General features: G+C 40.5%; 1 long non-coding RNA gene across 1 annotated transcript in view; it reads right to left on the reverse strand.

Annotated features, from left to right (window-relative positions):
* LOC140679151 (uncharacterized) overlaps positions 1-24,886 on the reverse strand; it is a 32,471-nt gene extending 7,585 nt beyond the window's left edge. Inside the window, exons 1-2 of the long non-coding RNA XR_012050722.1 lie at positions 24,876-24,886; positions 6,472-6,605 (exon numbers count right to left, since the gene is read on the reverse strand). This is a non-coding gene — a long non-coding RNA (uncharacterized lncRNA). The remainder of the gene's footprint in view (positions 1-6,471; positions 6,606-24,875) is intronic.
* Between the last annotated feature and the right edge of the window lie 1,251 nt (positions 24,887-26,137).

The following is a 26,137-nucleotide window of genomic DNA, read 5'->3' on the forward strand; positions in this document are numbered from 1 at the left end:
TTTATTTGGTACATGGTGTAATGATATGTGTGACCAGTAGATGGCAGTCACACATAAGAGATACATGTAAACTGCAAGATGACGCCAGTAAACAACACCAAAACTTCAAATGTTCCATTGAGAATATAGAACATTACACACGACGTTCAAAAATCTGTCAAAAGGTTTTTAGTACGACTTCGGTAAGCTATGAAGCCGCACCGTTTGATGGATTGTCGGCGCATTAAACATACAAGTATTATTATGGTGTGTGTATAAGGACTGCAAAATGGCACCCATTAGCAGACATATTACCAGGCGTTTTGTTTCGCAATATTATGCAAAACCAACTTCTCTTACCTTCTGATGTAAATTTGGGATCTGCATAAGTCCTGAAAATGTGCGCACTTCCGCCATTGTAGTCTGTGATGACGCCGTAGTAATAAGCTTCTTCTTTTTCTATATCTTCTTATGTGGCATTCATCTTCTGCTGTTGCCATTTCTAATATAAAGTTGTGTAAAGTTCTTACTTATATCTGTCAGTAAACTAGCTAAGAAAGCGCTAAAAACTGTTATGGGTTTACATAATTCACCCACAGAACTTTAGTTATTAGAGGGTTCCGTTCGGACAGTTTTTCATGGAACACATTTCCAGCGTTGATGCTGCATTAGTGAGTCACGGATGAGGAGATGCTGCTCCGTTATTGATTTAGGTAAAGTCTGAATGTCATTAAAACAGTTAGCTCCATCTTTTGACACTTCTTCCACTCCCGTCCTTGCACGCTACACCGCTACAACAAAGATGATGGGGAGAAGATGCTGTCGAAGGTGAGCCACGTAAATAAGACCGCCCACAAAACTGTGCATCCTGAAGAGACGCTCAGAAAGCTAATTGAAGATGGTCTGTAAAACATAATCTATGCAACATTTTCACCCAAAAAACACTATTACATGTTATGTAGACCACAAGATAGTGTTTTACATTTAGAAAAAAAATGTTGTCCTTAATGACAATATGAAAAACATTAAAAAAAAAGTTTTTGCAAATGTATTAAAAATAAAACACTAAGAAATGTACATGTACATAAGTATTCTGAGCTTTTGCTCAATGCTTTGTTGATGCACCTTTGGCAGCAATTACAACCAATTACAAGTCTTTTTGAATATGATGCCACAAGCTTGGCACACCTATCTTTGGGCAGTTTTGCACATTCTTTTTTGCCTATTTTAAATTTGAATAAATATGCCATCCATCCATCCATCTTCTTCCGCTTATCTGAGGTCGGGTCGCGGCGGCAGCAGCCTAAGCAGGGAAGCCCAGACTTCCCTCTCCCCAGCCACTACGTCCAGCTCCTCCCGGGGGATCCTGAGGCGTTCCCAGGCCAGCCGGGAGACATAGTCTTCCCAACGTGTCCTGGGTCTTCCCCGTGGCCTCCTACCGGTCGGACGTGCCCTAAACACCTCCCGAGGGAGGCGATCGGGTGGCATCCTGACCAGATGCCCGAACCACCTCATCTGGCTCCTCTCAATGTGGAGGAGCAGCGGCTTTACTTTGAGCTCCCCCCGGATGACAGAGCTTCTCACTCTATCTCTAAGGGAGAGCCCTGCCACCCGGCGGAGGAAACTCATTTTGGCCGCTTGTACCCGTGATCTTGTCCTTTCGGTCATAACCCAAAGCTCATGACCATAGGTGAGGATGGGAACGTAGATCGACCGGTAAATTGAGAGCTTTGCCTTCCGGCTCAGCTCCTTCTTCACCACAACGGATCGATACAGCGTCCGCATTACTGAAGATGCCGCACCGATCCGCCTGTCGATCTCACGATCCACTCTTCCCTCACTCGTGAACAAGACTCCGAGGTACTTGAACTCCTCCACTTGGGGCAGGGTCTCCTCCCCAACCCGAAGATGGCATTCCACCCTTTTCCGGGCGAGAACCATGGACTCGGACTTGGAGGTGCTGATTCTCATCCCAGTCGCTTCACACTCGGCTGCGAACCGATCCAGCGAGAGCTGAAGATCCTGGCCAGATGAAGCCATCAGGACCACATCATCTGCAAAAAGCAGAGACCTAATCCTGCAGCCACCAAACCAGATCCCCTCAACGCCTTGACTGCGCCTAGAAATTCTGTCCATAAAAGTTATGAACAGAATCGGTGACAAAGGGCAGCCTTGGCGGAGTCCAACCCTCACTGGAAACGTGTCCGACTTACTGCCGGCAATAAATAAATATGCAAAAGTAAAAAAAAAAAAAAACTTTTTACGTTGTCATTAAGAATTGTGAGGACAAACATGAATTCATTCCATTTTGGAATAAGGCTGTAAAAAAGCGAAGCACTCTGAATACTTTTCGGATGCACTGTATTGTGTCATTTCCCATTGCATTATTTTGTCAAAATTTTGAGGGACAAGCGGTACAAAATGATTGCTTTCTGTTTTAACATGTTCCATCTACACTTCTGTTAAAATGTAATATGCACTTATGCTTCTGTTTGGATACTTTACAAGAGTTTAGAATAATACTACAAATTGGGGTATGGATCCAATACCAAGTAGTTACAGGATCAAATATCGGTCGTAATTAAAGTTCTCTGATGTCCAGTGACGTATTCCTGAGTTTATAAACAATAACAAAAAAGGCAAAAGATTTTATAATAATAAAAAAATATCGATGTAATCATTGTCATATCGACTATATACGGATCTTCCACTTGGTATCATTCAGCCAATATTTGTATAGTTCCACCCATTTCTTTACATTCATGTTAGCGGTTAGCTATTGTATCGTCCTACGGTGTGTAGTGAAGCATGTTTAGCTATTCCTCGTCCTGCAGGGATGATACTTGCAGTATAGTACCGTATTTTCCGGACCATAGGGCGCACCGGATTATAAGGCGTACTGCCGATGAATGGTCTATTTCCAATCTTTTTCATATATAAGGCGCACCGGATTATAGGGCGCATTAAAGGAGTCATATTATTTATTTATTTTCTAAATGTAAAACACTTTGTTGTGGTCTACATAACATGTAATGGTGGTTCTTTGGTCAAAATGTTGCATAGATGATGTTTTACAGATCATCTTCAAGCCGCTTTCTGACAGTCCCTTCAAGATGCGCCGTTTTGTGGGCGGTCTTATTTACATGGCTCACCTTCGGCAGCGTCTACTCCCCATCATCTTTGTTGTAGCGGTGTAGCGTGCAAGGACGGGAGTGGAAGAGGTGTCAAAAGATGTAACTGTTTTAATGACATTCAGACTTTACTTGAGTCAATAACAGAGCAGTATCTTCTCAACCCGTAACAACAACAACGCCGGAAAGGTGTCCCGTGAAAAATCGTAATAACTGTAATAACTAAAGTTATTTGGGTGAATAATGTAAACTCACTACACCGCTATGTTTTAGCGCTTTCATGGCGAGTTTACTGCCAGATATAAGTTAGAACTTTACACTACTTTATATTAGAAATGGCAACAGCGGAAGATGAATGTCACATAAGAAGATAGAGGAAAAAGAAGAAGCTTGTCGACTATGGTGTCGGCATGGACTACAAAGGCGGACACGCGCAATTTTTCAGGATTTATGCAGATCCCAAATACAGATCAGCAGGTACCAGAAGGTAAGAAAAGTTGCTTTGGCATAATATCGCAAATCAAAACGCCAGATAATATGTCTTACCTTATACACATACCATAATAATACTCGTATGTTGAAGCACAGTACAATCCATCAAGCGGTGCGGCTTCATAGCTTGCCAAAGTTGTACTAAAATATTTTGATACATTTTTGAGCGCCGTGTGTAATGTTCTTTATTTTCAATGGAACATATAAAATGTTGGTGTTGTTTACTTGAGTCATATTGCTATCATATTACAGTCTACACATATCTCTTATGTTTGACTGCCATCTACTGGTCACACTTATCATTTCACCATGTACCAAATAAAATAGCTACGAGGTCGGTAAGAAAAAACAGAATTATTCCGTACATTAGGCGCACCGGTTTAGTTTTGAGGAAAGCCTTAAAATCCGAAAAATACGGTACCTTTTTTAATTCATTAGTACAGCAATACTTAATTAGTACTGGTATACCGTACAACTCTACTACATACACACAGACATTTCATTGAGGGAGCGGCAGATGACGGTCATCACAAATAAAAGCGTTGTTGTTTTGGCTGTTTGTTTTGACCACAGACATCCAAACTGGCCACAATAGTTGATCTATTCTACAGGAACCTGAGTGCATGTTAGCACTGCATCGTGGCATCCCGCAATCATCCCAAGGTTTGGCTGTACAGTTACAGAGATGTAAACAGAAACTGTTATTGTCGAAAACCAAACCAAAATGATGAACAGGGATTTCTCCTCTTAACATTAGGAACTGGAGCTGTATGTTGTTTGTGAGTCAAACAGGCCTGTTAGACTTAAAAGTCCATCAGGGAGGGGATGCAGACATTATGAGGCATCTGGAAGATGAGGTCACTGCTTCCAGGCTGGGTGCAACCACCAGGATTTGAAGCAGACATACGTTGGATGTCTGCAACACGGACTATGCAGGGAAGTATGGAAGTGGTTAGCTGTACTGTCGGGGCCTCTCCTGGAGATGCTTATCGAAAGAAGTCCACCCTATACTCTCCATGTTGGAGTGACAGGAGGCTTGGGTGTGTCGAATCCGACATGATGTCATTCCTACTGGACCCCAAATGGAAATGACAGAACTAAAACAAAACGAAAACCCTCGTTTTTTAATGCCTTTGAAAACAAGCATTGATACATAATGAACTAAAAAACCCAAAACCAGTGAAGTTGACACGTTGTGTAAATGGTAAATAAAAACAAAATACAATGATTTGCAAATTCTTTTCAACCTATATTCAATTGAATAGACTGCAAAGACAAGATACTTAACGTTCGAACCGGAAAACTTTATTTTTTGCAAATATTAGCTCATTTGGAATTTGATGCATGCAACATGTTTCAAAAAAGCTGGCACAAGTGGCAAAAAAGACTGATAAAGTTGAGGAATTCTCATCAAACACTTATTTGGAAAATCCCATAGGTGAACAGGCTAATTAAGAACAGGTGGATGCCATGATTGGGTATAAAAGCAGCTTCCATGAAATGCTCAGTCATTCACAAACAAGGATGGTGCGAGAGTCACCACTTTGTGAACAAATACATGAGCAAATTGTCGATCAGTTTAAGAACAACATTTCTCAACGAGCTATTGCAAGGAATTTAGGGATTTCACCATCTACGGTCCGTAATATCATCAAAAGGTTCAGAGAATCTGGAGATTCTACTATGCAAAACTCTACAATGCAAAGCGAAAGCCATTTATCAACAACACCCAGAAACGCCGCCGGCTTCACTGGGCCCGAGCTCATCTAAGATGGACTGATGCAAAGTGTAAAAGTGTTCAGTGGTTTGACGAGTCCACATTTCAAATTGTTTTTGTAAACTGTGGACGTCGTGTCCTTCGGACTAAAGAGGAACATAACCATTTATACCTGTTATAAACAGTTATAACCTGTTATAGGCGCAAAGTTCAAAAGCCAGCATCTGTGATGGTATGGGGGTGTATTAGTGCCCAAGGCATAGGTAAATTACACATCTGTGAAGGCACCATTAATGCTGAAAGGTACATACAGGTTTTAGAGCAACATATGTTGCTATTCAAGCAACATGGACGCCCCTGCTTATTTCAGAAAGACAATGCCAAGCCACGTGTTACAATAGCGTGGCTTCATAGTAAAAGAGTGCAGGTACTAGACTGGCCTGCCTGTAGACCAGACCTGTCTCCCATTGAAAATGTGTGACGCAATATGAAGCCTAAAATACCACAACGGAGACCTCGGACTGTTGAACAACTTAAGCTGTACATCAAGCAAGAATGGGAAATAATTCCACCTGAAAAGCTTCAAAAATTGGTCTCCTCAGTTTCCAAACGTTTACTGAGTGTTGTTAAAAGGAAAGGCCATGTAACACAGTGGTAAAAATGCCCCTGTGACAACTTTTTTGCAATGTGTTGCTGCCATTAAATTCTAAGTTAATGATTACTTGCAAAAAAAAACATTAAGTTTCTCAGTTCAAACATTAAATATCTTGTCTTTGCAGTCTATTCAATTGAATATAAGTTGAAAAGGATTTGCAAATCATTGTATTCTGTTTTTATTTGCGAATTACACAACGTGCCAACTTCACTGGTTTTGAGATTTGTAGAAAAGCACTTGGAGAGGCTCTATCACCCAGTAGTAAACAATCCTTATAAAACAATCCTGAATCCAGACAGTGATCGGGATCACCCCACAAATCTGACCACATTTTAGAGGGCTGAGTGTCATAAATTTAAATACCGATTAATTGAACCTTTTAATTTGATTTCAGTTAATGCATGATTATTGCACTCTCCAATACTTTTTTGGTTGGTAAAGTGTGTCCAAACAACCGACACATAATTCCTTTTGGGTACAAGCTGCTCACATTGTACCGTCGGCTTGGTGCTTCAGTTTTCTTCCACGACACTTCTGTGTAGCGGACTGGATGGGACAGTTTTACTTGGCTGCTGCCTCTTCTGCTGGGTTTCTGCCAGCCTTCATGCTTTGCAACACCTGGCTCACTTTCCTTTAACAAATAAAAGAGAGAGAATTACAAGGGTGGGAAGAATCTAAATAATCGAGACAGCAGTATTCAGTCAGTTAAATGCTCTAAACCAGGGGAGGCCACACTTTTTCAGCAGGCAAGCCACTTTTTAAATCACCAAGTCGGGGTGATCTACCTCATGTATACACACACACACACACACACACACGCACACGCACACGCACACATATATTTATTTATTTTGCCGTTTTTGTTCACATGTTAAAGGTGTTTGAATGAAAATACAGTCATGTTTTCCTTTCTTTCATGAAGACAAGAATATAAGTTGGTGTATTACCTGATTCTGATGACTTACATTGATTGGAATCAGACAGTATTGCTGATAATGTCTGCATTTTCAAATGGAGGAGAAAAAAAGTCCTCCTTTCTGTCCAATACCACATAAAAGTGTTTGGTTTTTGGCATCTTATTTGTCCAGCTTCCATACTCCTTTTTATACACATTGACGGCAAACTCCGCAGCTTGCTGGCTCGTTTGCGCTAGCTTTCGGAGACTCTTATTTTGTTAGCGCAGGCAGGATGGAGTAGCACTTTTATTGTGAAGACAGGAACTGTGCAGTCAGTCTTTAGGCTTTTGACGGGAGGTACGGTTGAAATAAAAACAGTTTCTCGCCTTCCTGACGGTCTTTTTTTCTTTCACACAGAGCTGGCAGCAGCCAGCCTCATTTCACAGGATCCTCGGGTGCCTTGAATGTCAATCAAGTGACGGAAGTGACGTCATAGTGAAGATTTATGATCGCTAATTTTTAGGTCTATTTTTCAAGGCCAAGCTGGTGGTCGACTGATACACCCTCCGCGATCAACCGGTAGCTCACGATCGACGTAATGGGCACCCCTGCTATAAACGAAGGTTTCAATTATTTTTTTAATTAAATGCCTAACCCTACTGCTCTTTCTTTGTTTATTTGTTTTGAAGCCAGAGGCTAATTTCCATTGAAAACATAATAATCCGACCAGCATCAGACATCATAAACAATTAGAGCTGTCAAAGTTAACGCGATAATGCGTTAACTATTCTTTTTTTTTTTTAAACGGGCAATTAACACACACGTGCCCTTTTTGACCCTCGGGCCGTTGCCGTAGCGGGGGAAGATGGCTGCAGTTCACTTGCTACTGATGAGCCACAAGCGAGCAGAAATAGACAAAGAAAAGTCTAATTTATGGAAATATCAGGTTTTAAGCCATGGCGAGTTGTTCTCCCGACAAGAAAGGACTATATTTCGCCGCGAGACGGGACAACATCAGTGCAGCAAAGGCCTGCTGCGTGTGTTGTTCAGAGGTGGGTGGTGCTTTACTTCCGTGTTCAGATTACGGTTAAGGTGCAGTAATAACATCACATTTAGATTGTTACTCTGACTGATTTAGTAAGTAAGTTAAGTTAAAGTTAAAGTACCAATGATTGTCACACACACACTAGGTGTGGTGAAATTTGTCCTCTGCATTTGACCCATCCCCTTGTTCACCCCCTGGGAGGTGAGGAGAGCAGTGGGCAGCAGCGGTGCCGCGTCCGGGAATCATTTTTGGTGATTTAACCCCCAATTCCAACCCTTGATGCTGAGTGCCAAGCAGGGAGGTATGGGTCCCATTTTTATAGTCTTTGGTATGACTCGGCCGGGGTTTGAACTCACAACCTACCAATCTCAGGGTAGACACTCTAACCACTAGGCCACTGAGTAGGTATAAACGCTCAACTGAAATGAAAGCCGGTTGGCAGGAACTCGAAAGGGTCCTTTTTTTTTAATTGCAAACAGTCGATCCGACATTAAAATATGTCAAGACACTTTCTCAAACCAATCACACACTTTTCCTGCTCTACGCTATACATCCGGTTTAACTACATTAACAAAATGAAAATATCTTACATTACGATCATGCTTTGTCAGCGATGTTTTGTCAGGTTAATCGGGGATATTTGCACCTGAAAAATGCTAGTGCATCTGTTTAGGAATATGGGGGGAGGGATATTTTGGCTGGCTAAAATATTGTGTACATTTTTTTTATAACATGTTCTGGTCGAGTCCTCAATTATAGAATGATTAGCAGGCAAAATATTACATTTATTAATTAATAGAGAAGGTTAAAGCAATATGAAGACCATTACAACATGTGATGTACAGAATATCAGAAGCATTTATTCAGGTAGCAATATTACAGATTACAGCTGAGATAGGCTCCAATTTTTCTGACCTACATTGTATCCAAAAAGTATTCACAGCCCTTCACTTTTTCCACATTCTGTAATGTTACAGCCTTATTTCAAAATGGAATACATTCTACAGACAAAGACAATGTGAAAAGGTTGTTTTTTTTGCAAATGTATTAAAAAAAACAACAACAAGGTATTCACAGCCTTTGCTCAATAGGAGGGTTGTATCAGACGTCACAGCCGTCTTTCTTCTTCGCGGCTTAATTCACACGCTGGTCAAGCAGCTTGAGCATAGCATTAAAACAAGATAGAGTGAGTGTAGAGTTTCAGCAAAAAATGCTGTATTGTTGTTCTGTTCTTGGGTGTTCCAGTCGTTCAAACAGAGAGATGAGAGAGAGCTTTCATAGAGTCCAGAAATAAGTAGTTCATAAAGGTCTTGTGGAATACAATCGAACCATACTTGTGTCTGCAGTGATCACTTTGTAAAATGTTTGTTTGAACATTTGATATGTTTGAGAAACTTTCTGTGATGCAATCGAGTGCATTCTCTACTATATTAGTAGTGTTTGGGTTCTTGGTCACCTCCCTGACTAGACAAAGATGAATGCAGCAACGTACAGAGACATCCTGGACGAAAACCAACACTTCCCATCCAACCTGATGGAGCTTGAGAGGTGCTGCAAAGTGGAATGGGCGAAACTGCCCAAAGATAGGTGTGCCAAGCTTGTGGCATTGTATTCAAAAAGACTTGAGGCTGTAATTGCTGCCAAAGATGCGTCAACAAAGTATTGAGCAAAAGGCATTAACACATAGTTATAAGTTATAATAAATTTACAAAATTACAACAACAACAAAAAACTTTTCATATTGTCATTATGGAGTATTGTGTGTGGAATTTAGAGGACAAACATGAATGTATTCTATATACGGCAGGAACGTAATAAAATGTGAAAAAAGTAAAGCGCTGAACACTTTCCGGATGCACTATATTGATACCTGTTTTTGTGTATTTGGAATCTGCATCCATCCATCCATCCATCCATCCATTTTCTACCGCTTATTCCCTTCGGGGTCGCTGGAGCCTATCTCATACATTTTAAATCAAACCATGGAGGCATGGCGGAGATATTAATGAAACAACCTTGCCTTCCTTCATACTTCATCCAAACGAGCTGTTTGGAATTTTCCCCATTTGTGACGTTTTCCCAAGTGTGACATCAGCGGATATCTCCATATATGATAGGAATTTACCCAAAGAGCTTTGCGCGAGTCTGACATCGTAGTCCGACGGTGTAGTCAATGAGAACAGAAAATGGTGACGGTGACGCAGATCACCCCCGTAATTGAATCAGTTGTTCTTTATCCTATTTCTGATATTTCCTGAACGTTTAATAAAATTCCGCCCATCATTGTTTTACTTACCGTATTTTTCGGACTATAAGTCGCAGTTTTTTTCATAGTTTGGCCGGGCTCCAGTGCAATTTATATGTTTTTTTCCTTCTTTATTATGCATTTTCAGCAGGTGCGACTTATACTCCGGTGCGACTTATACCCCGAAAAATACGGTCATTTGTTTACTACAAACAGCACTTTGGCTACCCTTGTGGTAAATTTAAAATGTGCTTTATAAATGAAGTTGATTTGATTTGATTACTAACAAACGATGGTGACGTTTATTAGTGGTTATCTATGTAAAAGTGGGCGTGTATGGTTGTTTTAACATGTCCTATTGTAAAGAGTGTCACGAGAAAAGGCATCAAACATCAAGAGTGATGTACGGTCAACATAAACACACACACTGAATGCTCAGTGTGATTTACGAGGCCTCTGCAGGGTGATGCATTAAATCCAAATCCCCCACCTCCGGTGGAAATAAGATCTCACAGCCGCACAATAAAGTACGGCCAGCGCAGCCTCCTGTGTCGGCTTGTGGAGCCGGTGTGAAATTGTGGAGTTATTTCAGAGGGGAAAGTAGCGGCGTTGTTAAAGCACTTTGTGATGAGGTGCTAAAATGTTTGAAAGTAAGGAATAGACTCTTGGTGGATGTGTTAACTCAACTAATACAATCTTATCACTTCCCCATGACAGATGCTGCTGGAACAGCAATTGAAAAGTAAGAGGGGCGACTTGGAGGGCGGACCGACGTGACCTCGACCTCGAGGTCTTTGTGATTAAAAAACAGGATTCTTCCACCTGCTTGGTTTTCTGAGCTGACATGAGCGCATTGTTGTAGCGTCACTGTGTTTTTGTGTGCTGATGCACAAGCAAAACAATCTAACTCAGGGGTCTTTAACAGTTTCCAGGCCTAGGACCACCAAATTGATAGAGAGGTGACCCCCACTACAGGGGTGTTTAAAGTGTGGCCCAAAGGCACAATACATGGGCCCAAAAAGTAAAAATATAAGCAAAAATACATCATGTAATGAGAAACAGTTGAACATTTGATACTAATACCGGTAACTAATAATAATGCATGTTGTAATCCACAATATAAACATGATGCAAAGTTGAGTTTTTAAATATATATAATGCTTGTTTATAGGTTGTTTTTTTTATAACAAAATAAGAAAATATATAACTTGGTCACCCCTGCTCTACTTATTTATTCTGTATGAATTGTGTTTTAATTAAACTAGTTCTAAAAGTACCTTGATATTGTGCAATATTAAAGGGGAATATTATCACTAGACCTATGTAAGCGTCAATATATACCTTGATGTTGCAGAAAAAAGACCATATATTTTTTTAACCGATTTCCGAACTCTAAATGGGTGAATTCTGGCGAATTAAACGCCTTTCTATTATTCGCTCTCGGAGCGATGACGTCACGTTGTGACGTCACATCGGGAAGCAATCCGCCATTTTCTCAAACACATTACAAACACCGAGTCAAATCAGCTCTGTTATTTTCCGTTTTTTCGACTGTTTTCCGTACCTTGGAGACATCATGCCTCGTCGGTGTGTTGTCGGAGGGTGTAACAACACGAACAGGGACGGATTCAAGTTGCACCACCAAAGATGCGAAAGTGGCAAGAAATTGGACGTTTGTTCCGCCCACTTTACCGACGAAAGCTATGCTACGACAGAAATGGCAAGAATGTGTGGATATCCTGCGACACTCAAAGCAGTTGCATTTCCAACGATAAAGTCAAAGAAATCTTCCGCCAGACCCCCAGGAAAAGAGAGCGGATGAGGGTATGTCTACAGAATATATTAATTGATGAAAACTGGGCTGTCTGCACTCTCAAAGTGCATGTTGTTGCCAAATGTATTTCATATGCTGTAAACATAGTTCATAGTTGTTAGTTTCCTTTAATGCCAAACAAACATACCAATCGTTGGTTAGAAGGCGATCTCCAAATTCGTCCTCGCTTTCTCCCGTGTCGCTGGCTGTCGTGTCGTTTTCGTCGGTTTCGCTTGCATACGGTTCAAACCGATATGGCTCAATAGCTTCAGTTACTTCTTCAATTTAGTTTTCGCTACCTGCCTCCACACTACAACCATCCGTTTCAATACATGCGTAATCTGTTAAATCGCTTAAGCCGCTGAAATCCGAGTCTGAATCCGAGCTAATGTCGCTATAAACTTGCTGTTCTATCCGCCATGTTTGTTTGTATCGGCATCACTGTGTGACGTCACAGGAAAATGGACGGGTGTATATAACGATGGTTAAAATCAGGCACTTTGAAGTATTTTTTAGGGATATTGCGTGATGGGTAAAATTTTGAAAAAAACTTCGAAAAATAAAATAAGCCACTGGGAACTGATTTTTAATGGTTTTAACCCTTCTGAAATTGTGATAATGTTCCCCTTTAAATAATGCAGTATATTGCAACTATTCGCTAGATGTTAACAAATGCAATAATCCCTAGCTAGGAGCTGGCACCGCTAATTGCTAACTACCGTAAATGCTAACATGAATATAATATTAACATTTATTCAAGTTCATCTTTGAAACCTAAAAAGATACAGTGATTAGGGGGGCCATGCCGCGGACACATCCAAATGTACACTACAGTGTGGTGAATCAATGGTAATGTGTATTTAAAGAGACTTAAATTACTATAAAAATATATGTAAAAAAGAAAAAAAGAAACTAGAAATCTCACAACCCCCCTGCAGTATCTCTGTGGACCCCCTAGGGGTCACGGACCCCCTGTTGAAGACCTCTGATCTAACTCCCATTCATCACCTTTGTTAGCTAGGAGGGTTCCGCCCCAGTTGACTTGTCTTCTTCGTTGGCGTCACCACCATTCAACTATTCTTCTTCCTTCCCGTGACCCCGCTCACACGCTGAACTCGCACATTCCGCGCAGACATCACACCTGCAATTAGCGTTGTTAGAATTCCCTCTCACATGTGCCCTCGGGCAGCAGCAATTTAAACGTGACATACTGACACTGCTGATGGCGCTTCCAATACTTTGATATCAGTCCAATATCACAAAATAACAAGTATCTGATTACATTGGCTTGCATCTAATCTCTCCTATATCAGGCTCCCATACAGGCAGTCCTACAAAGACAGTTAACATCTAAATGTCCTCCAATAAGCACACAACGTTGGTCTTTTCCTCTATTTTAGTTTATTGCAATCATTTAATCAATCGAGTAATCTGTAGAGATGTCCGATAATATCGGACTGCCGATATTATCGGCCGATAAATGCTTTAAAATGTAATACCGGAAATTATCAGTATCGGTTTCAAAAAGTAAAATTTATGACTTTTTAAAACGCTGCTGTATGGAGTGGTACACGGACATAGGGAGAAGTACAGAGCAGTTGCATCTCCCAGTTATACTTGCCAACCCTCCCGATTTTCCCGGGAGACTCCCGAATTTCAGTGCCCCTCCCGAAAATCTCCTGGGGCAACCATTCTCCCGAATTTCTCCTGATTTCCACCCATACAACAATATTGGGGGCGTGCCTTAAAGGCACTGCAATTGCGTGCCGGCCCAATCACATAATATCTCTGGCTCTTCACACACACTAGTGAATGCAAGGCATACAGGTCACACTGAGTATAAACAACTTTAACACTGTTACAAATATGCGCCACACTGTGAACCCACACCAAACAAGAATGATAAACACATTTCGGGAGAACATCCGCACCGTAACACAACAGAACAAATACCCAGAACCCCTTGCAGCACAAACTCTTCCGGGATGCTCCAATCTATACCCCCTGCTACCCCCTACCCCCCCACCTCAACCCCCCCAACCACGCCCAACTCAACCTCCTCATGCTCTCTCAGGGAGAGCATGTCCCAAATTCCAAGCTGCTGTTTTGAGGCATGTTAAAAAAAATAATGCACTTTGTGACTTCAATAATAAATATGGCAGTGCCATGTTGGCATTTTTTTTCCATAACTTGAGTTGATTTATTTTGGAAAACCTTGTTACATTGTTAAATGCATCCAGCGGGGCATCACAACAAAATTAGGCATAATAATGTGTTAATTCCACGACTGTATATATCGGTATCGGTTGATATCGGAATCTGTAACTAAGAGTTGGACAATATCGGAATATCGGCAAAAAAGCCATTATCGGACATCTCTAGTAATCTGTTGATTAGTTTGTTCCATTAATTGGATAGAACACACTTTTATGTCACCTAAAGGTGTATTTTAGGGAAAACAGTTGACATGAACCAACTCTTTTGAACAAAATAAGTGCACAGGTGCTATATTCTTAGACCTCTCAAAGGCTTTTGATCTAGTTGACCACTACATTCTCCTTGACAAACTTAAATCGGTAGGCCTTAGTAGAAATGCTCTCCTCTGGTTCAATGCCTATCTACATAATAGATGCCAATTTATTGCTTTTAAAAATGCAGTGTCCAGTCTCAGTATCATGGAAAAAGGAGTTCCGCAGGGATATACGTTAGGACCCCTTTTATTATCTATATTTATTAAAGACCTTCCTCGAGTGTGTACTAAATGTCAAGTACATTTATATGCTGAGGATACTGTTGTCTATATGTCAGGGGTAATATGAATCAGCTTCAGGTAGATTTCAATTCAATTCAGAACTGGCTTAGAATGAATTTGTTAAAACTTAATATGAAGAAAATCCCTCTGTGTCCTTTTTGGAACTCGCAACTGGCTACAATCTGCGGATTTGAACATTTACTTTGACAATGGTACTCCAATGACCAAGGAGACCGCCGTGAAGTACCTAGGAGTCTGGCTTGACTGTGAACTTAACTTTAAATTACATATTGACTATATCATTAAGAGAACATACTCCTGCCTAATGCCACTATACAGACCATCAAACTGTTTTACATTTCAAGTCAGAAGGAAAATAATCTCTCAATTTATTTGACCAATTATTGAATATGTGGACATTGTTTATTTTAATACCTATGATATACACCTTAAACCTCTTAATGTTTTGTTTAACACCCTGGGTAGATTGATTTTAAGTTGTCCATACAGAACTCATCACTGTCATTTACACACCCAGCTCAACTGGCTCCATCCTGACAAGCGACGGCTGGACCACTGGTTTTTATTTATTTTCAAGTGTATTTATTTTATATCTACCAGCATACGTGCAATGTTTTCTTGTGCCATTTACATCATCCTACCCTCTAAGATACTCTCAATATCCTACATTTACTGTCCCTACTGTGCGTAAAGAGCTGGCCCGGAGGTCCTTTTCTATTACAGCCCCCTTTGACTGAAATCATCTGCCTGTCTCTCTGAGGTCTTTATCAACCATTGGTCTCTTCAAAATGTCTCTTTTTGTTTATCTTTAAACTGAATGCCACTGTATGTAGTATGTCCTTGGTTGGAATTTAATTTAATTTAATAATATTATTATTTATTTTACTGCATTATATGTTATTTTGTTGTAAATATTGTACATTCTGAGAGAGTTGTGTGAGCTGAGAGATATCTGAGCAAAATTGTCTCAATGATTGTCTGTAATTGTTTGTTGTGTGTTGTTTTCTATTCGGGCTCCAGTTCTCCGGAATGCCCTCCCGGTAACAGTTAGAGATGCCACCTCAGTAGAAGCATTTAAGTCCCATCTCAAAACTCATTTGTATATTCTAGCTTTTAAATAGACCCCCCTTTTAGACCAGTTGATCTGCCATCTCTTTTCTGCTCTGTCTAGGTGACCACAGATGAGATGCTAGCTGTTCAAAGTCGGGATCCGAGGTCGACCACTCATCTGTGCATCAGTTGGGGACGTCTCTGCGCTGCTGACTTGTCTCCACTCAAGATGATCACCTGCTGGCCCCACTATGGACTGGACTCTCACACTATTATGTTAGATCCACTATGGACTGGACTCTCACACTATTATGTTAGATCCACTATGGACTGGACTCTCACACTATTATGTTAGATCCACTATGGACTGGACTCTCACACTATTATGTTAGATCCACTATGGACTGGACTCTCACACGATTATGTTAGATCCACTATGGACTGGACTCTCACACTATTATGCTAGATCCACTATGGACTGGACTCTCACACTATTATGTTAGATCCACTATGGACTGGATTCTCACACTATTATGTTAGATCCACTATGGACTGGACTCTCACACTATTATGTTAAATCCACTATGGACTGGACTCTCACACTATTATGTTAGATCCACTATGGACTGGCCTCTCACACTATTATGGTAGATCCACTGTGGACTGGACTCTCACTATTATGTTAGATCCACTATGGACTGGACTCTCACACTATTATGGTAGATCCACTATGGACTGGACTCTCACACTATTATGTTGGATCCACTATGGACTGGACTCTCACTATTATGTTAGATCCACTATGGACTGGACTCTCACACTATTATGGTAGATCCACTATGGACTGGACTTTCACACTATTATGTTGGATCCACTATGGACTGGACTCTCACACTATTATGTTAGATCCACTATGGACTGGACTCTCACACTATTATGTTAGATCCACTATGGACTGGACTCTCACACTATTATGTTAGATCCACTGTGGACTGGACTCTCACACTATTATGTTAGATCCCCTATGGACTGGACTCTCACACTATTATGTTAGATCCACAATGGACTGGACTCTCACACTATTATGTTAGATCCCCTATGGACTGGACTCTCTCACTATTATGTTAGATCCACTATGGACTGGACTCTCACACTATTATGTTAGATCCACAATGGACTGGACTCTCACACTATTATGTTAGATCCACTATGGACTGGACTCTCACACTATTATGTTAGATCCCCTATGGACTGGACTCTCACACTATTAACTAGCTCCACTCGACGTCCATTGCACCGGTTGCCCAGGGGGTGGGTCCCCACATCTGCGGTCCCCTCCAAGGTTTCTCATTGTAGCCCATTGGGTTGAGTTTTTCCTTGCCGTGATGTGGGATTGAGCCGAGGATGTCGTTGTGGCTTGTGCAGCCCTTTGAGACACTGGTGATTTAGGGCTATATAAATAAACTTTGATTGATGATTGATTGATAAACAAGACGATAGAAACTGAGTTATGATGCAGTTCGGGACACCAGTGCAAACTACAACCACAATAAGGAACATATTGGTTTGCTTCTTCCGTCAATGAAAGGAGCGTTGCAAACATTGGTGCTAGCTGGCTAAAGCTAAAACCGCTAAGCATGTATTGGCTTCTACTTTGCTGCAGAGACAATGCGGATTTGGATTTTGTGCATTGAAAACCTCCAACAAGCTCTTCCCGCGGTGTCTATTGTGTTTATTTATGAGGATTTCCGCCAGTTCCCCGCGGCAGCTGACAACAGCATTTGATTTATGCTAACGCCTTAAGCATGAAGACGCTCCCCGTGCTCCATTTAAACGCCAGTACATTTCTTTTTGCTCTCATGCCGGCTGTGCGGGATTTCCACTTTCAAGACTTGAAAGTCAGCGGCGTGCATTGTAGTGCAGGTTCACATGACAGCGCTATGCTCGGAATTTCATTCGTCTTCCTCTTTCGGGCCTTGCACCGCCGCTCCCACCTCGACATTCATTCGTTCATGAAACGACAAAAGAAGAAGCATCTCGCCGTAAAAGACGCGCCGCAACTATTTTCCCATCACGCCCGCCAAGAATAATCTCAGACAGCTGATTTGGGAACGCGCCAGGGCGTCATTAACGTGCTCTTTCACCCAATTTCGCACAGGGAACTTTGACTGCTGCGGGACAGTCACCGGGCTGAGGATTATTTTCTTAGCGGTGTGTGTGGAAAGCCAAAGATAAAAAGAAGGGAGCTAAAAAATAAACATCAGTATAGGACTTGTCCCGCCACTTCTACACATTTAAATGGAGGCACAAAACATAAACGCATGTGATCTAAGGCAGTGTTTTTCAACCTTTTTTGAGGCAAGGCACATTTTTTTCATTATAAAATCCGGAGGCACACCACCAGCAGAAAACGTTAAGAAATGAAACTCCACCAGGTCGTCGTGCCTTATTTTGAGTTTGTTGGTGTTTTCCTGTGTGTAGGGCTTTAGTTCTTGTCTTGCGCTGTTATTTTGGTGGCCCTTCCTGTTTTGTTAGTGTTTTCCTGTAGCACTTTCATGTCTTCCTTTGAGCACTATTCCACGCACCTGCTTTGTATTAGCAAGCAAGGCTATTTCTGTTCTTGCTATCCTTCTTTGTGTGGACATTGATGATTGTCATGTCATGTACGGATGTACTTTGTGGACGCCGTAAGTTTTTGCTGTCGTCCAGCATTCTGTTTCTGTTTACTTTGTAGCCAGTTCAGTTTTACTTACGTTTTGCATAGCCATTGCCTTTTCCTTTCCCTTTCGTTCATTTTTGGTTTAAGCATTATATACCTTTGTACCTGCACGCTGCCTCCCGCTGTGGTCTGCATATTGGGATCACAACAAACCATCCTCGTCTCACCCGACACATTCCGACTTTTACAAAGCAATTAACTACCTGCTGCCACCTACTGACATGGAGTTTTTTTTGGACCAATTAGGTGAAGTTGCATAATTTCCCACAGCACACTAGACAATATCTCACACAGCGGCACAGTGGTTGAAAAACACTGATCTAGGGATCACATGCATACTCCCAGCGCCTGGGAATCACTATCGGTACTCAACGGTGCCAAATTTTGGTGCTTTTGTGTGTTTATGTGGTAATAAATTTACATTTTTATAATAATAAAATCTCTTTTTTTATTAAACTTTTAACAGTGAGCTGTCCAGTTGTGATATAATGTTTTATTTCATGTTTGAGTCTCATTTGCAAGTGTTATTTAGTAGATATTAAATGGGAGTAATGCAAAGACTACGGTGTGTTGCCCTATAGTCAGGAAATAGTCTTTGCCATCTGAAGGTGTCTTTTGTTGAGCCTTACAAAGTGTTAATACTATAAGTATTGTATAGTGGTACGTCGACTGATGAGTACCCCAACTTAATTTGCGAAAGGTAAAGCTTCAAGTAGCCAGCAAAATTTAAGTTATGTGCTTCCCCGCAACTAACTGACGTAGCGTATGCCATAGTGAACCCCGTAACATCTTACCAAAACATCCGATCTTCTCACTAGTAGGGCTGGGCAATAAAACAATATCAATTCATAACGTCATATACACGTAATCGACATCAATAAAAAATGCGCAATATTTTTTTTTCTTCTTTGTCGGAAAAAAAGTGGAAGTTGCGAAGCAAGGTTAGTTGCATGAACAAAGGCACTCTCTGGTAACCGAGCAAAGCAGGAAGTAATAAGTAATCAGAGTGACGCGATTAATTTTTTCATATCATCCGATCTCGATTAATATCACAATTTCTTTTTTTTCTTTTTTTTAAACTAAAGCGGATTGTTCCGTGCAGGATTATACAGAGTACTGCATCATTATTGTTTACTACTGCAGTATCTTGTAACAAACATTTCCACGATGTTTGATTGAGGTTAGAGATGGTTTCAAAAAGTAAAATGTATGACTTTTTAAAACGCTGCTGTACGGAGTGGTACACGGACGTAGGGAGAAGTACAGAGCGCCAATAAACCTAAAAGGCACTGCCTTTGCGTGTCGGCCCATTCACATAATATCTACATATTTTCACACACACAAGTGAATGTAAATCATACTTGGTCAACAGCCATACAGGTCACACTGAGGGTGGCCATATAAACAACTTTAACACTGTTACAAAAATGTGCCACACTGTGAACCCACACCAAACAAGAATGACAAACACCTTTCGGGAGAACATCCGCACCGTAACACAACATAATCGCAACAGAACAAATACCCAGAACCCACTCTTCCGGGACGCTACAATATACACCCCCCGCTACCCCCTTACCCACCTAACCTCCTCATGCTCTCTCAGGGAGAGCATGTCCCAAATTCCAAGCTGCTGTTTTGAGGCATGTTAAAAAAAACAATGCACTTTGTGACTTCAATAATAAATATGGCAGTGCCATGTTGGCACTTTTTCCATAACTTCAGTTGATTTATTTAGGAAAACCTTGTTACATTGTTTAATGCATCCAGCGGGGCATCACAACAAAATTAGGCATAATAATATGTTAATTCCACGACTGTATATATCGGTATCGGTTGATATCAAAATCGGTAATTAAGTTGGACAATATCGGAATATCGGCAAAAAAGCCATTATCGGACATCTCTAATTGAGGTAATATATGCTAACAGATGACAACTGTCATTTTGTTCATATATATAATTGTGTTTACTAGAGGTGTAATGGTACAGGTAACCCACGCTACGGTCCGTGCCTGGTTTTAGGGCAACGGTTTTGCGTTTTCTTCTGGTATGTTTTGTGGGGGTAAAGAAAACAACTTGATTGATTGATTGAACTTCTTTTCCTCTCAAAGTTCTTTTGTTTTTTCTGCTTGTCATCACAAATATTCTGCAGTAAACAATGTATCAGTGGTGCAGTGAATACAATAAGACTTTTATTTCAAGTTAACATCTACTAAACACTTTCAAACTGTCAATTATTGTTGGTATTCTTTAACTACTTGTATACATCAGTGCTTCTCACCAGTGCTTTAATAAACAAGCAGTGACTCAGATTGTGGACTTTTAAAACTAAAATACTGTAGATTATATTTAAGAAAAGTACATTAAAGTGTAATTTGAATTTGAGGTACTGTAAAATAATGGGTACCAACACATAAAACAAGTTTAATGATTATTTCAGGAACAACATGTTTTTCTATCCACAAACAAAAAGAACACAAAGTACTGTTTGCAGAGTTGTTTTTTTTAGCACATGTTATATCAGAGGAGGGGAATCTTTGAAGACACAAACAAAAAGTCTGATTAAAAAGATTTTAAGTATAAACATGCCTTTTGTGGTTAAAATAGTGGGTGTGTTGATTGTCCCAGTTGGTACTAATACAGTCACAAAGACGTTTTGTGAGTGCTTACAAGTCCGCATTCAGGGCAGGAATACTGGTGGAACTAAAGTCTGTCACTAAATCCGCTACTACTTTTCAATGTTGTGTTTCAACTTCTACGTCATATTTCTTTACTTTGTTCTGCTGGGCTGCACTTCCAGCTGTGTAAGGGGAAGAGGCCCAAGGCTATTGAACATTAATTACGTCGTGACGACTGACGTAATTTTGCAACGGTCACGCACACACACGGACACACACAAACATTCACAGACACACACAGGATCACGGTCAATAAAGGCGGATTGTCCCGTGCAGGATAATACCGAGCATCGTTGCTTCCTTACTGCTTACTAATGGGGTAACTTCTAACAGACTTTTCTGCCATGTTTGATGCAGAAAATATGCTAACAGCTGATCAGTGTGATTGAACTCAAATTAATCACGATCATATAAATCGCCTTGCCCTACTATCAGCCAATCAGGTAACAAACAAGTTTAGCTGCGTCATCTTATTGTCTCGCAAATGATTCTTTGCATGGAGTGAGAAGAGAAAGTAAAAATGAAGAAATTGTGGCTAAAAGAAGAAAATTCACCTCAAGGGTATGGCAGTTTTTTTGATTTTTTTCAAAGGGACCAATGTGGTCTGTAAATGACGCAAGACCAGTAATACCACACCAGCTTAGCCGCGCTCACCCTTTAGAGCACAGCTGTAACTTCCTGGCATTTAACCTGCAGAAAATAGTTCTCAGGTTTCTCTATGTTTACATTTTCACACTTTGCACTAATTTCTTCACTTTCTTAAGCATTTCTTACATATTCCTTATTTTTCCTACTTTCATTTTAAGAGGTATTTGTTAAGTGTTCAATGTGATTTTACAATGTGTTAAAAATGTTTACATTGTTTGAGTGTTTTCCATTCTTGTGTTGACATTTCCTTTCCTTTCTGCCTTGATAGCTAAGGGGATTAGAATCAGAGGAAGCCTTACACACACACACATACATACATATATATATACATATATATATATATATATATATTTATACAGTACAGGCCAAAAGTTTGGACATACCTTCTCATTTCAATGTGTTTTCTTTATTTTCATGACTATTTACATTGTAGATTGTCACTGAAGGCATCAAAACTATGACACCTGTGACGTGAAAACCATTTCAGGTGACTATCTCTTGAAGCTCATGGAGAGAATGCCAAGAATGTGCAAAACAGTAATCAGAGCAAAGGGTGGCTATTTTGAAGAAACTACGATATAAAATATGTTTTCAGTTTTTTCACCTTTTTTTGTTACGGTAAGTACATAACTCCACATAGTTTTGATGCCTTCAGTAACAATCTACAATGTAAATAAAGTTAGGTTAAAGTTAAAGTACCAATGATTGTCACACACACTAGGTGTGGTGAAATTTGTCCTCTGCATTTGACCCATCCCCTTGTTCACCTCCTGCGAGGGGAGCAGTGGGCAGCAGCAGTCGCCGCACCCGGGAATCATTTTTGGTGATTTAACCCCCAATTCCAACCCTTGATGCTGAGTGGTAACGGGTCCCATTTTTATAGTCTTTGGTATGACTCGGCCGGGGTTTGAACTCACAACCTACCAATCTCAGGGCGGACACTAACCACTAGGCCACTGAGTAGGTGTAGTAGTCATGAAAATAAAGAAAACCCATTGAATGAAAAGGTGTGTCCAAACTTTTGGCCTGTACTGTATATACACATATATATACTTTTTGTTTTTGATAGGTCATTAAAAATATCAATAATGATCTATATTGACCTATATAAAACACTTTTATTGTGATACATCGCCCAGCCCTAAGGTGTACCCGTAAAAAAAAAAAAACTGTCAACACTGGACATTGTTTTCTTCAATGTAGTTGCATACCTGCCAACTTTTGAAATCAGAAAAACCTAGTAGCCAGGGTCCAGGGGCCGCAGGCCCCGGTAGGTCCAGGACAAAGTCCTGGTGGGGGGTTCAGGCTTCGCCCCCCCGACGCAAAATGATTATTAGCATTCAGACAGGTTAAAATGTTGCTAAAACCATCACTTTTCTATCAGTCACAGTGACTTTTCAAAACAAAAATATTACAGCAAAAATCATATGGGTTGATTGACATGTTTATTCTGTAAGCTAACTTCAATAGTTTGAAATTACTTTGACAGTTAATGCCAGTTATCCTGTCAACCTTTCACAAGACTTCAATTTGTTAATTGGAAGTATAAACAGTATAAACACTTTTTACAGTAAACAAATGGTAAAACAGTACTAAACAATTCCATTAAAAAACAAATTGGTGTCATTATTAACTTTCTGTCCAAGCTTGTATAATCTACTGCCTTGTTCAATTGTAAAAAATATTCTGTGCCTAAAATTCACATTTCTATCACAATTATCATACTGTAAACATGGTAAGCTAACTTCATTCAAATTAATAGTCCTGTCAATAGCATGGAATTACAATTCAAATGTAGTTTTTTTTGTAAGCCTTTCAAAAGAATTCAAAATATGAAAAATGAATGAAAATTAATTTAAGCCATCAGACAATTGAAAAGTGGCACATCACATCTCTAATGTTATCATTTTAACTTTTCAACAGAAATAGCACTGCAAAAATATTAAGGACATACTTCTGTATTTTGGTAGTTATGCTGTCAACATTTAACAAGATTTCTTCAACTTGGACTTGAAAGCATAAATAGTATAAACACTTTTAACAGTATAACAGTACTAAACAATTCCAATAGATAACATTGGTGTCATTACCTTCCAAAGAATCTGTTTGGGCGACGAAAAACGTTGAAAGTTTTCCACTTGTATCGCTAGCAACGGCATTAGACTTGTGTTTTTTTGTCGCAACGTGGTCTTTTACATCGCTAATTCCTCCGTGTCCGATCGAAAAATCTTGTCTGCACAAGGTGCAATTCGCGTAGTTTTCACCCTTTTTGGAACGGATAATTATTCCCGGATAGGCTTTCGAATATTCTTCACGGAATGACTGCAGTTTTCTTTTCGGTTTAAGACTCGTTTGCGATTTTTCTCCGGCTGATTCCATGATCGTTCGCTCGTTTGGAAACAATGGCAATAGGTGCCTCGTGCTTGGCAGCGGTGCTATAAATAGCCTCGTGCATGGCATTCGGAATGGCTCGATAGGAAGTTACGGGAAGCAGTGTCGATTGTCATTGTTGTTACGCGATTTCGTGAATAAAACTTTTTTTTAAATATTTTTTTTTAATTAATGAAAAACCGTATTTTTTATCGTAACCCGGAATAGGTTGATGAAAACCGTACTAATTACGGGAAAACCGGAGTAGTTGGCAGGTATGTAGTTGCCAACTACCCAGAACAGCTACAATCTAAATGCAGGAGCTAACCTAACAAAACGCTACTTCACTGCTTTGAAGCACATTGTAAACAAATACATGTTTTTGGCCTTTTTTCTGCAGTGCGTTGAGGCTTTGTTTGGGACAAAGTGTGTTCTAGAAAGAAGCGAGGAGGACTTCACGCGCCATGGACCACACTTCTAAATGAGTGCTAGCCTCCAGGTCATTATTGAAGACAGGACTTCCTCCCCTGCACTCGCATTAATCAATTTTAATTGCGTCGAGTCTATAATGCCGCCATTGTGCACGGCGGAATTTAATCTGCAGGCTGGTTGTTAAAAAAAAAAAAAAAAGGCACCCTTGGCAGTTGATACATCTACTTACATGTCCACACAACACCACCCCCTGCGCTAGCTTTCTCAGCAGGGTCGCCGGGCGGGGAAAAACGGGAACGTCGGGCGGGGCGAGGTCAGAGGTCGTGGTGCGGTGCATTTCATCCAGCACGTCTCCAGTGTAAAGGTGGGCTCCGAGATAGTGGTCGTGTTTCATGGCGGTCACTGTCTTCAGCCTTGAACCTCCCGCTACACACACACACACACACACACACACACAAACAAGATGAATGATACTGTCAGCGTGCCAGAGTAGGCGTCAAACGATGAAGCTGAACATAACTTAGCCGCGGGGGAGCAGCAATAAAGTGGATTTGTTTAACGGCGGCGTGTCCATCACCATATCTCAACTGTCCGTACAGTCAATTACTGCACCGACTCTAATTATTCCGTCATGTCAGGGGAGGAGGTTTGCTGAGTCTGCTGCTCTCTTGGCAACACGCAAGAAACATGGCGCACTTAAACTGATCATTAAAAAGTGTTATTTTTAGAGAAATTCAGGGTTTATTCCAAATTACAATTGTTCCCAACGAACATCATAGAGATAGAAATAGTCTGTTTATCACCATCGTAAAAACATGAATTAACTGCATGGTAGGGCTTGGCGATAAAATGACATTAATAGGATAGACACGTAAGTAGGGTTGCAAAATTCCGGGAATATTCAAAGTTGGAAACTTTCCATGGGAATTAACGGGAAATTAATGGGTATAAACATTGAATGCAACATGCTAGATCTTGCAGCATGATTATTAGCTAAAACAACCTGATTTAATGCAAATTCAGTTGAATTTCAACTCTACACTGTGCATTCCTCCACCACATGTGCAGTGCATTCTTCCACAGAAAATTCCCTGCATGCTACACACTACAGGCCACACTAGTATTTGAGCCCAAGGACTTCATCCAGTCAGGGAAGTTTTGATGATATTACCGGGCTAAATATATTTGATCTATTGTATTTAAGTTTAATAGACTATGGACTGGACTCTCACGATTATGTTAGATCCACTATGGACTGGACTTTTACAATATCATGCTAGACCCACTCGACGTCCATTGCATCCGGTGCGTCACCCACATCTGCGGTCCTCTCCAAGGTTTCTCATAGTCATTCATATTGACATCCCACTGGGTTGTGAGTTTTTCCTTGCCCTTATGTGGGCTCTGAACCGAGGATGTCGTTGTGGCTTGTGCAGCCCTTTGAGACACTTGTGATTTAGGGCTATATAAATAAACACTGATTGATTGATT

Source organism: Nerophis lumbriciformis, linkage group LG11, assembly GCF_033978685.3.
Source record: "Nerophis lumbriciformis linkage group LG11, RoL_Nlum_v2.1, whole genome shotgun sequence".
NCBI classification, from domain to species: Eukaryota; Metazoa; Chordata; class Actinopteri; order Syngnathiformes; family Syngnathidae; genus Nerophis; species Nerophis lumbriciformis.